Raw genomic sequence first — 12,212 nt, forward strand, 5'->3', positions numbered from 1 at the left:
CCCCTCGAAAATAATCAACTTTGGATTCTACATTTTTTTGTGTGAAGCTTATTTTTCGAGTTATTCTGGTTTGTCAACTTAAAATGTACACCCTGTATATTAATAACTTAATTAAAGAAGTATTCCATGATTTTTATTGGGCAGACCGACGATATATTGTCTGCACAACCATGAAATGAGCTACTAAACGACAAAATAACTGTAAAAATTAATAAATGTATAAAAGAGAGTAAAATCTTCGAAACAAGTAAAAGGAAGAAACATTACTTCTCTGTTGTGTCGAAGTATGAAATGCTGAGTTGTAAACCGCTGAGGGGCACACTTATGTCGTGTTTCCGTCCTTTTATAATTGTTATAGCATTGATTGGGTACGTGCCTCTTACCCACTCTTCGTTGGTAGTTGACCCTTTTCATGATACAATTGTTACTGGACTTAGTTTAGGTTATCTGATCTAATAAAAGTTTTAAAATTACAATGAAATCCAGACCATCAGCTGCGTACAGGCGTCGATAAATATCAACGGGGACAGTTGAAAATGTGTGCCCCAACCGGGACTCTAACTCGGGATCTTCTGCTTATATGTCTTCATATAGACAAGACTTACCGGCCGAAGATCTTCATCAGTGCGGATGCACTCACATTGCTCAAACACTAACGGGAATCGGTAGATTGACTGTCGCGAGTAATGAGTATAATGGGCAGGGGCAATACGAATGTAGTGTGTGGACAATAAGCTGCAAATGTGGGTTTCACAGGGAGTGTGCCAGAGACAAGTCTCTGCAGTCGCACTATTCTTCGTGTCTTCGATGCCCAAGACGGATAGAGCGTCTTCCATGTAAACAGGAGATACCGGGTTCGAGTTCCGGCCGGGGCACACATTTTCAACTGTCCCGTTGATATTTATCAACGCCTGTAAGCTGCTAATGGTCTGGATTTCATTGTAATTTTACAACTTTTATTAGTACTACTAAACCACAACTAATACAAATACCAACAAAACGTCACAAAATCTATTACCTAAAACAAAAAATTCAAGCGGCCAATGGAACACTCAACGAAGTTAAAACAGTGAACTTACTGAAATATTTCACTAGAAACAATGAGAAACGTCAACTGAAAGCTAAAGCACGAAATTTACTGAATGACTTCAACACGCAGAAAACTATAAAAAAACACAGCGAGCAAACGTTTCCAGAAGATTATTAAGTCGTTATTTCATCATAACAGCGTGTAACACTGTTGAAAACTATTAAATTTAATGACTGTATAACAGTGCACAAATAACTTTGTGAGTGCTTAACTTTATAACCGCTACAGCTGGAACCGCACGCCGCGAAAGTTAAACACACTACTGAGGCGCGAGACTTGGATGGACGACGAAAACTCACTCACGAATAACCGACTACTCGAGTCAATAAGACAGAGAGAAGTACTGACATTAATGAAAATCCAGTAATAAGTTACTTTTACAGCAAATATTAACACAAATAAACTGTAAAATAAGTAATTGAAGACTAAAACCTTATAATATATTGACAAGAAATTTCAACAGCAGTCCAGCACACGTTACTGTACTGTTGTACAGTAAAATATAAGGGCTTTGATGAAGTTTGTAAATTGTCCCAAACAGTCGATATTGTACGCTCTGTGGGAAATAGCGAGACAAAATTTATGTAAACTACTTGCTTCCTCCCTTCATTACAGTAGGGCGCTTATCAAAGTCCATAGCGATATGACAGATAGCGTAACTACTCGAGCATAATAACAGGGAGCGTTCAGGTATTAATTAACCTTAAATTACGAGACAGAATCTAACCAAAAGTAGTAGTACTACGCTTGTAGTGTAAGTAACGTTGTATCTTGTCTTATTCTGGACTTTAAATAAACTTCCGTCTTTCTCTTGCATGATGTTGTAATTCCCTTAGTTTTCCGTGGATTACTTTCTTCTGTAAATCGATCTTATTAATAAATTTTTGAAAGCTTCTTCAAATATTGACAGAAGTATACTATGGAATAATTTGAATTTGAGATTAACGTCTCTTGCTTTATAAACATCATCCCATACCACCTTTGCCAACTTAGTCTCAAGACATTGAGCTTCACTACTTTGTATGAACCTGCCTCAGAACCGTGAGGTACTGTATTGTTTCTTTCTATAAACTGTGCAGAATGATAAGATAGTCCATTAACAACTGGATGCATATTAATTTTTTCAGCCAGAGCACTGCATATAAAAATGTTATCATTCAGGGTCCTTCTGTCTCGATGCAGACGAGTTGAGAAATTAACTACCGAATTTAGATGGAAGGGCCCAAATATTGACTGTAGTTAATTTTTCCCGTCCACATCTTTCAAAAGATCTAGACTGGAATCTCTCCAAACAACTGTTTCTTCTTGTCTGACAGATAGATCAGCAATGCATCTAGATTTCTCACAAACATCTGAAAGTTTCCTTGAGGGTATCTGCAGACTATTGCAGTTACTGGAGAAGGATTCTGCAGTAACAACTCACAAGCTCATCTTTCTAGGTTAAGATCTACTCAAAGACTGTTTCAATATTTTTGACTTTGTGGCAAGCTTTTACGTATGTTGCAACTCCTGTTTCTCCATGTTCACTCTGCGTGAAAATGCTGTTAGTCTGATATTTATCTTGTCAATCCCTGTCGTTACATGGTGTTATACACATTCGAGAAGCTCCTCTATGTTGTTTTTCAGCCCCAGAACGTTCTGATGAAACAAATTAATACTAATTTTCTTGAAATTGTTATACAGATTATGATACCGTTCTGTTCTAATTTCTTTCAATATTGTCTATCTATAATATGACACCAACCTAAAAAAATGTGCCCTTCTGGCTCAAGAAATTAAGAGATTTTGCCTTTTGGGCTTTCTGCCTCCCTTTTACTCTCTGCAAGACACTCAGCTAATCAGTCCTTCCTCCTCCTATTCTGGTGCAGGCCATGATTTGTGTATCTCCATCTGCCAACTGTAGCAACAGGTACAGAATAGATATGAAATTTTGTTTCAGTCAAAAGGTATCCACACAGCTCTTTGTTTACATGGCTGGCTGACAGCTGTGCCAACACAGGGCTAGTCATGGCGCATGGCACACAGGGTGTGCTGTCGTTGCTCCTATTTCCTCCAGGTCACCTTTAATACTGTATTCTAAACCGCTAGCCAGCCTCTTTCCTGCTCCTTCTACTGCAAGTACCTGATAGTCTTCATCAAAGCCTCTGCTCGAAGCCCAGATGTTCTCTGTCATCTGGCTAAGCTTGGCACTAGGTCTCAAGATCCTTGTTTCCTGGTATTCTACACCTAGCTTTTCCTGTAGCATTTGGCCTGTACCACTCCCATGATTGCTACCTCGCAGCAGGACACTTTTCTTTCTGCTTGACTTTTATCTCGACCTAGCTTTCAAGTTGTTCCAATTTTGCTGCACTCTGTTTTACTCAAAACCTGGTTGAGACTCTTCTGTTACTTCAGATAAGAAGTAAAACTTATTGCTAACCGGAGTTTGAAATCTGACTTCTGAGGTTTTCTCCTTCTGCACATTATTTGTCACCTTTTACGAGCTCTCAGTTTCTCTTTCCCCTTCATCTCATCTAATTCAAAATTCGCAATTTCTAATTCTGTCTGAAGGATACAAATCTTCTTCACCTGTTCCACAATTCTCTTGTCTCAGCTGCATAGTCTACGTGTCTATAGGTTAGCCTCACCTAATACTTTACTCCTTTCCTCACCACAATTTCCCCCACGAAACACCAAATTGCTGTCGTTGCACATTTCTCCCATACTAACTAATCCCCAGCCACATCGAAGCTTATCACAGATGATGTTACTTTTAGAATAAACCGAAAAACATTAACACACACTTAAAACGTAATAAAATAAGAATTATTGCGTACTTACCTTTCAAAGTGTAGTGCAGCTAACTTCTGGCGGCATGCCGATGTAAGACACAAGAATGTAACATCACAGAGATACTTACTGAACTGAATGAAAAATAAAAACCTCTATATTTTTAAACAATAATCTTAACAGAAAATATCAGGAAATTATGAAAAGGTATGTAATGGATCCAAACAACACTTCACTACTAACCGGCGGGCGGACGTTAACACTGAATGTAAACTCTCCACATCTGTCCACTGAACCTAAGTTTTAAATCCCAGAAGACACAAAACTAATATAAACCAGAAAATCGCAGTATTTTTGACGGCAATATTAGGTAGGCACTACAAGGAAATTCCCAAAAGCACGCAATCTATCGAACACAACGTACAGCGTTCCGCAAATGTTGGTGCTGATGCCATAGCGCTTAGATAGTAGACAGTTCACCACAACTGCTAATTACCCACAGCAAGAGAACTCAGTTTATAAACGAATGTTTCATCTATTTCATATATTACTTTGAACAAAGTCTTCTGTGAGGTTCTTCGTATTGCTACATTTTCAGGTTCGTACCAATGAGAGCTACATGAGTCTCGACTGTAAACAAGAGTGTAACCAGCTTGTTGCAAGAGAATGGTCAGTATTCACGGATATGACAGGAATGATCATTCGAAACGAAAACGTTCAGTAAACATGGACTCTAAAAGCCATACTTTACAAATCATGAGCACTTATGAATCTCTGATGATGTAAAACAAATGAAAGAAGGGTTAAGTCCATTTTATTTTCCAGGAGAACAGTTTTAAAGTTTAAGACGTTACAGTTTCATTGGTTATTGAAATATGCATTTGTAATTTATACAGTACATTCAACGACCTTTTCTTTAGGATTCCTTAAAAGCGGAAAAAAATATTATTAAAAATTGGACCCTGATTGTCTTTTTATCCGAATGTCTATTTTTTAATTTCTTTGTGTAATGCACTAATTAGACTTTATAAGTCAGAATGTAATGTGATATTGGGATGATACTTCACTATAAAACTTCCCTGCAACTCCCTTGACAAAGATCTATTCATCTTTGAGTCTAGTCATTAATGTACAAGATGTTCATGACTAATCAGGTAGTAGTGGGGAGTTTGGGTTACTAGAACGCTTTTGATACCAAATTTAAATGCAAATTAATTAAATTGATCAATTAATCACCCCCGCCCCCGCCCATCCCCGCCCACTCCCGTCCCCGACCACGTCGACCCCCCGCCCCTGGATGACGTCACGTGGTTTTCTCAGCCTTCACGTGTGCCCCAACCCCCTTCTCCCCCTCAGCCTCCCCAACATCCCCCTCCCCCAACCTACCCTGTTGGTGGGAATTTCGAATTTTGCTGTACAAATCAATTGTTGGTTCAGAGGGCATGATATTAACAGAAATTATTGATGGAAATTGTTTATAAAACGGGAATAAGTGGTAGAAATCGGAAAAAAAACAATTCAGAGAACGGTAAATCTGACAATTATGCTCTGAGAAGAACATAATTTGCATTTCGTACGACATGGGTACTCTTGGTTAACTTCCGATCGCTTCTCGGTTCGTATGGTGCGATTGCAAAGTCATTAAGACAATCCACAGTGCACTGCGGGGCTCGCACATTATCACCATCGACTTGTGTAGGGACTTCGCCATTGTAGCTTCCACACCGCCAGCCCCCCACCCCTCCACCCAGCATCAAGTAGCAGCAGTCACCGAACCTTGCCGGCTCGGGCCCGCCGCAGCAGGGCAGCTTTCATGAGGCGGCCTCGCGCAACATTGCCAGACCGGCCTATCCCAGCCCTCGTGACCTGCTACAGACCTTTTGACATGAAAGGCGCTGCCCTACGTTGGCTCTTAACTCTCAGGAGGCGTAATGATACAACCGTGACACACGCACCACTCGCCCACCACGTGTCCGGCTGTCTACTGATGACCACTTGTCTGCCTCCGCCAGGGGGGCGGCAGCCAGCAGCTGGAATCTGTGTACAATCCTGCTCTCAAGGTGCGCTTTGTTGTCATTAACGCCTACAATAGAGTTGTTTTCGAAGGTTAGCGTCTTCGCCCACGGCTCTGTCCTAAGGATGGTTCAAATGGCTCTAAGCACTATGAGACTCAACATCTGAGGTCATCAGTCCCCTAGACTTAGAACTACTTAAACCTAACTAACCTAAGGACATCACACACATCCATGCCAGAGGCAGGATTCGAACCTGTGACCGTAGCAGCCGCGCGGTTCCAGACTGAAGCGCCTAGAACCGCTCTGCCACAACGACCGGCTGTCCTAAGGAAAATAGCAACATGTATTTCGAGGGAAGCAGCTGGCATTGTGCGTGCCAGACTATCCATCTGTCTCAGAAGGAACAAAGAGTGTTTTTATAAAGCTAGCAACTGCATCTAATGTTCCATCCACTTGCCCGCAAACACAGGAAGTTTGTATCAGATCTTTTTTTCCTCCCCCCACAGATGTGATATTTTCCCCAAACAGCTGCAAAAAACCTGCTTGAAGAAAAAAAGAAGGCTAATTATAACTTGCTGGTATGGCATTCTGAGTTCCTATTGGTTCTCTACAAAATAGAGGGTGGAGTCTGAGGCTATATAAAGCCCAACTCCCACCACAATTATTATCAGTCTTTGACAGTGAATAGTTGTGTCAGTGTGACTCCTGCACCATGAAACGCTCAGCCAGCAGTGATGGCAGCGGCAGTGGTGGTGGGGAACAGCCAAACTTGAGTCAATTACACGTAGGTGTTATTAAAAAAAATTATGAGTTGAAATTGAGGTAGTTATAAAATTTCGTAGCAAAGTACTCAAAATTTTTTGAGATTGTGATACATTTTCGTAACAAGTGGTTATAAAAATTCTTTTTTTCTTACTATTACAATATTAATTCCAGAAATTTTGATAGAATTAGAACGCCAGCTGGAAGCTGAAAGTCTGCACCATGCTGAAGAAGTTGTGCTACCATCATGTAAATACATCTCAAAATTCTGTGTGTGAGAGTTACATGTTCAGAAACCGTCTCTTAACGTGTTCAAATGGTTACAAGTGCTTATAACATTTCTACTATTGTTTTACCATTAGAGCAGCAGCAATTGAAGCTGAAAGTCCCCATCAAGTGAAAGACCTTGTGCTGCCTTCATGTGAGTACATCTCCAAATTCTGTTTGGTAGTTTACATGTTCAGAAAACAGCTCTTTCATTCAGATCGTAACAAGTGTTTATAAAACCCTTGATCTCGCTGTTGCAGCATTAGAGCAGCAGCTGATGGACATGGAGCTGTTGCTGCTGGAGTCTGAAATGCAGCCCGAAAGTAAGTAAAGTTGTAATGTATCGCCGTTGTACTCTTTTTTCATCATATACAGTATTGTGAGGTATATAGGAATCATTTTTGTAGATTTTCCTACTGCTCAAGTGGAAAATAAAATTCCTGTAGGGGCACGCGTGGACAATGATGACCTGCAGTCATCACTTCCATCTGGTACGAACTTTTACTTACTTATTTAAATTTTTGTGTTTTAGTTTCTAATAATCAATATCTTGTTGTAGGCGACTTCCGTGAGATGAATCGATGGCTCCACAACAACAATTCCGGCGAGGATGAGATGCTTGAGTGCAAACTTGAGATGGTAGCTGCTGAAAGACAGTGCGATCTCTCCCTTCTGGAGCAGGAGATGGAGATACGTTACTGGCCATTAAAACTGCTACATCAAGAAGCAATGCAGATGATAAACGGGTATTATTTGGACAAATATATTATACTAGAACTGACATGTGATTACATTTTCACGCAATTTGGGTGCATTTATCCTGAGAAATCAGTATCCAGAACAACCACCTCTGGTCGTAATAACGGCCTTGATACGCCTGGGCATTGAGTCAAACAGAGCTTGGATAGCGTGTACAGGTACAGCTGCCCATGCAGCTTCAACACAATACCACAGTTCATCAAGAGTAGTGATTGGTGTAATGTGACGAGCCAGGTGCTCGGCCACCATTGACTAGACGTTTTCAGTTGGTGAGAGATCTGGAGAATGTGCTGGCCAGGGCAGCAGTCGAACGTTTTCTGTATCCAGAAAGGCCCGCACAGGACCTGCAACATGCGGTCGTGCATTATCCTGCTGAAATGTAGGGTTTCGCAGGAATCGAATGAAGGGTAAATGTTAAAATGTGTGTGAAATCTTACGCGACTCAACTGCTAAGGTCACCAGTCCCCAACCTTACACACTAATTAAAGTAAATTATCCTAAGGACAAACACACACACCCATGCCCGAGGGAGGACTCGAACCTCCGCTGGTACCAGCCGCACAGTCCGTGACTGCAGGGCCCTAGACCGCACCGCTAATCCCGCGCGGCGAATGAAGGGTAGAACCACGGGTCGTAACACATCTGAAATGTAACGTCCACTGTTGAAAGTGCCGTGAACGAGACGTGTAACCAATGGCACCCCATACGCCAGTATGGCGATGACGAATACACGCTCCCAACGTGCGTTTACCGCGACGTCGTCAAACACAAATGCGACCACCATGATGCTGTAAACAGAACCTGGAGTCATCTGAAAAAATGACGTTTTGCCATTCGTGCACCCACGTTCGTCTTTGAGTACATCATCGCAGGCGCTCCTGTCTGGCCGGCCAGTGTGGCCGAACGGTTCTAGGCACTTCAGTCTGGAACCGCGCGACCACTACGGTCGCAGGTTCGAATGCTGCCTTGGGCATGGATGTGTGTGACGTCCTTAGGTTAGTTAGGTTTAAGTAGTTCTAAGTTCTAGGGGACTGATGACCTCAGATGTTAAGCCCCATAGTGCTCAGAGCCATTTGAACCATTTGAAGCTCCTGTCTGTGATGCAGCGTCAAAAGTAACCGCAGCCATGGTCTCCGAGCTGATAGTCCATGCTACTGCAAACGTCGTGGAACTGTTCGTGCAGATGGTTGTTGTCTTATAAACGTCCCCATCTGTTGACTCAGGGATCGAGACGTGGCTGCACGTTCCGTTACAGCCATGCGGATAAGATGCCTGTCATCTCGACTGCTAGTGATACGAGGCTGTTGGGATCCAGCACGGGTTCCGCATTACCCTCCTGAACCCACCGATTCCATATTCTGCTCACAGTCATTGGATCTCAACCAACGCGAGCAGCAATGTCGCGATACAATAAACCGCAATCGCGATAGTCTACAATCCGACCTTTATCAAAGTCGGAAACGTGATGGTACGCATTTCTCCTCCTTAAACGAGGCATCACAACAACGTTTCACCAGGCAACGCCGGTCAACTGCTGCTTGTGTATGAGAAATCGGTTGGAAACTTTCTTCATGTCAGCACGTTGTAGGTGTCACACCAGTGCCAACCTTGTGTGAATGCTCTGAAAAGCTAATCATTTGCATGTCACAGCATCTTCTTCCTGTCGGTTAAATTTCGCGTCTGTAGCACGTCATCTTCATGGTGTAGCAATTTTAATTGCCAGTAGTGTATTTGAATGGGTGGGAGAGCTGCTCAATCCTGGGACACAGAGTGTAAAAGGTGATTATGATGTGACCATCATCGTTTAAGAATATAATTATTATTCAGGAATGGTGATTTAATTAGATGTCGTTGTTTATTTACAGCATATATTTAAAAAATTTCTAGAGCATTGTGCTTAATTTTTTCCCGTTATTCGTATGTTACAGAGGTGACACCAACACCGCCACGACATGAGCTTGCTGTGGCACGTGCTCCTAGAGCGGTGGTTGTAGGGGCGGGTGTCAAACACACACCTGAGTGGCGTGCACCATCGTGGAAAGCGCCGCTCCTTGCCGCGCGAGAAGCAGCCGCGGCTGTTGCAGTGTATACCCCCAAACCATCGCGTACCATCAGGTGTCTGTGGATAATTCAGTCAGAGTAACGATCTCCCAATCCCCAGGCTGACGATGGTGGAGGCTCCAGTATGCAGGAGCATCAAGGAGCGCCCTCACCGCAGCCTGGGTGCCCGCAGGAGGTCACCGCCACCGCCACCTAGTACTCACGATCTGGCTGCTCGCCCTCGCCGGTAACGAAAGTTATGTGGGTCTCGGCACATACCCTTTTCCCCCGGGGGCGCCTCATCCCTAGCGCCCTCGTCCTCTAGCTGGACGCAGTCGTTACTTAGCTGTAGTATTAATGATAACGAAGCTGTTGCTAGCGGTAGTGCTCCGTCTCGTCCTGAATTTGAAGGACATCAGCTTATTGGTGTCATGACCCCTCCAGAATACTCGACGGTTGGTAGGGCCTTTGAGGGGCGTATCTAATTTAGTAGAATTGAGCATCCGGCAGAGGGTATCGTGACCCAGTGATGCTGCGTTCCTTTTGGCTATTACCAATTTCATGCGCCTCTGGTGTTATCATTGTGTTATGTGGGGGGGGGGGGGGGGTGCACTTGGGCTTTCCATCCAGTAGAACCAGGGTTCAAGTCCCGGAAAGGGGACTGCCAATTTTAATTTCTCGTCCGTTCCTGGGTGGCGGGTGGGGTGGGATGTCGGCACGGCCCTGGGACAAAGAAATTCCCACCAAAATTCTAAATTCCCGCCAAAATTCGAAATTCCTATCAATAGGGTAGGTTGGGGAAGGGGGTGGGTGGACAGTGGGGAGGGGAAGGAGGGGGCTGGGGCACGCGTGCAGGCTGAGAAAAACACGTGACTTGGGGGTGGGGGTAGGCATCGTTGGCGTCGGGGGTGGAGGGGGGCAGGGGTGATCAATTGATCAATTTAATTAATTTTCATATCAATTTGATATCAAAATTGCGCTGATGCCCACAACTCCGTACTACTTAATGTTTATCAATATGCTGTTTTTATTTTCATTGAACTCATGTAAATTTTAATGATTAATAAGCCCATGTCTGAGCTTTTGTATCTTTAAATTACCTGGAATACAACTACCAACAATTATTCAATAAATGGTTACAACACATACATTAAAATGTATTTAATGGATCGTAATTTCAGTTATCAGCGTAAGTCACAGTTTTGATAACCCACAGTCTTCATTTCTCACTTTTTACTTATTACAAACAAATAACACAAAACGTGTTTGTAAATTCACTGCCGGAAAGAAGTATTTGTATAGCACTCGGGCCCCTGTGTAACAGAGCACCTTCAGTTCTTGCAGATCACGATACTTTTCCTTGGCGATAGGGAGCAGTCCTGAAACATTGGACATGCGACCTCTTATTAGCGTGGTATCTCAATAGGTTTGTTATAATAAAGCAGGACCTGCTATTTCACACACTGATATGATCTACTTTCGTTTAATTACTGTGACTTAAGTTTTTACCAGCCTCTCCCCGTAACAGGGTGAAAAGAAGAAAAACTCTCCTTCTGCAAGTTCTGGTTCCTCTTCCATTCGTACAGCAGGAACAGTAACAACTGATGGGATCCAAGATCCATTGCAAGTGTCACGATGTATGATAAACCTTGGGTGGTAACGTTCTACCTTCATCTCCTTAAGGATACAGGGTACTTTTCCGGCTCTATATTATGTAAAAATCAACATCTAATTCTTTCAGGCACTGTTTATAATTATGTTTTGCAGATTTTTTGTTGATATCAGGTAATGCAGCACACTTTCTAAACAAATTAGAAGTATTTTGAACCTTCTTAGGGTTATTACAAAAATTACAAAGAAATTTATGCAATTTTTTCCCCAAAATTCTTCCTCAAATTGAGGAACCATTTAATCCAATGTTATACATTTGAAGGAGACCAAATTTTCACCAGGTATGCATGACATGATGGCTGAGGTACTAGATCTATTTAATTCCATATATTATGTATATTACAAGGATAAAAAATATCACATCTTACATTTTAATATTTATAATTTTTCCTAATAAAATTTTATTTTTCTGTAATTTAGTTGATTCTGCAATAAAGCTTAGGTCTACTACGTAAGTATGGACTACTGCAAGTTACAGAAAAAAATTAGAGCAATGCTTAATAAACTTTAGGAAATAGTTGGACCTGAATTCTGAAAAATACATCTTGCTGGAAATTGGGAATGAGGACATGAGTCTGATTAAACTGTGCCTCAGAACATTCCTGCAGCATACTCTTCATCCTGCAGGATTTCTTCATCTTCAAGCTTCCTCTTGGCATTCTTTTTAACACTTCTTGCTTCTTTGGTAACTTGAAGAGCGAATCTTTTAGCTTCATGCACTCATTGTCTGTCACACGCAAGCAATTGATGTATCTTAGAGCCACATTTTATGCCTAAACTTCTCAGGATTTCCAACCTTCCTATCACTCCATCATTGAAACATATCACTGCATATAGTA

Source organism: Schistocerca serialis, chromosome 3 (genome assembly GCF_023864345.2).
Source record: "Schistocerca serialis cubense isolate TAMUIC-IGC-003099 chromosome 3, iqSchSeri2.2, whole genome shotgun sequence".
NCBI lineage: Eukaryota > Metazoa > Arthropoda > Insecta > Orthoptera > Acrididae > Schistocerca > Schistocerca serialis.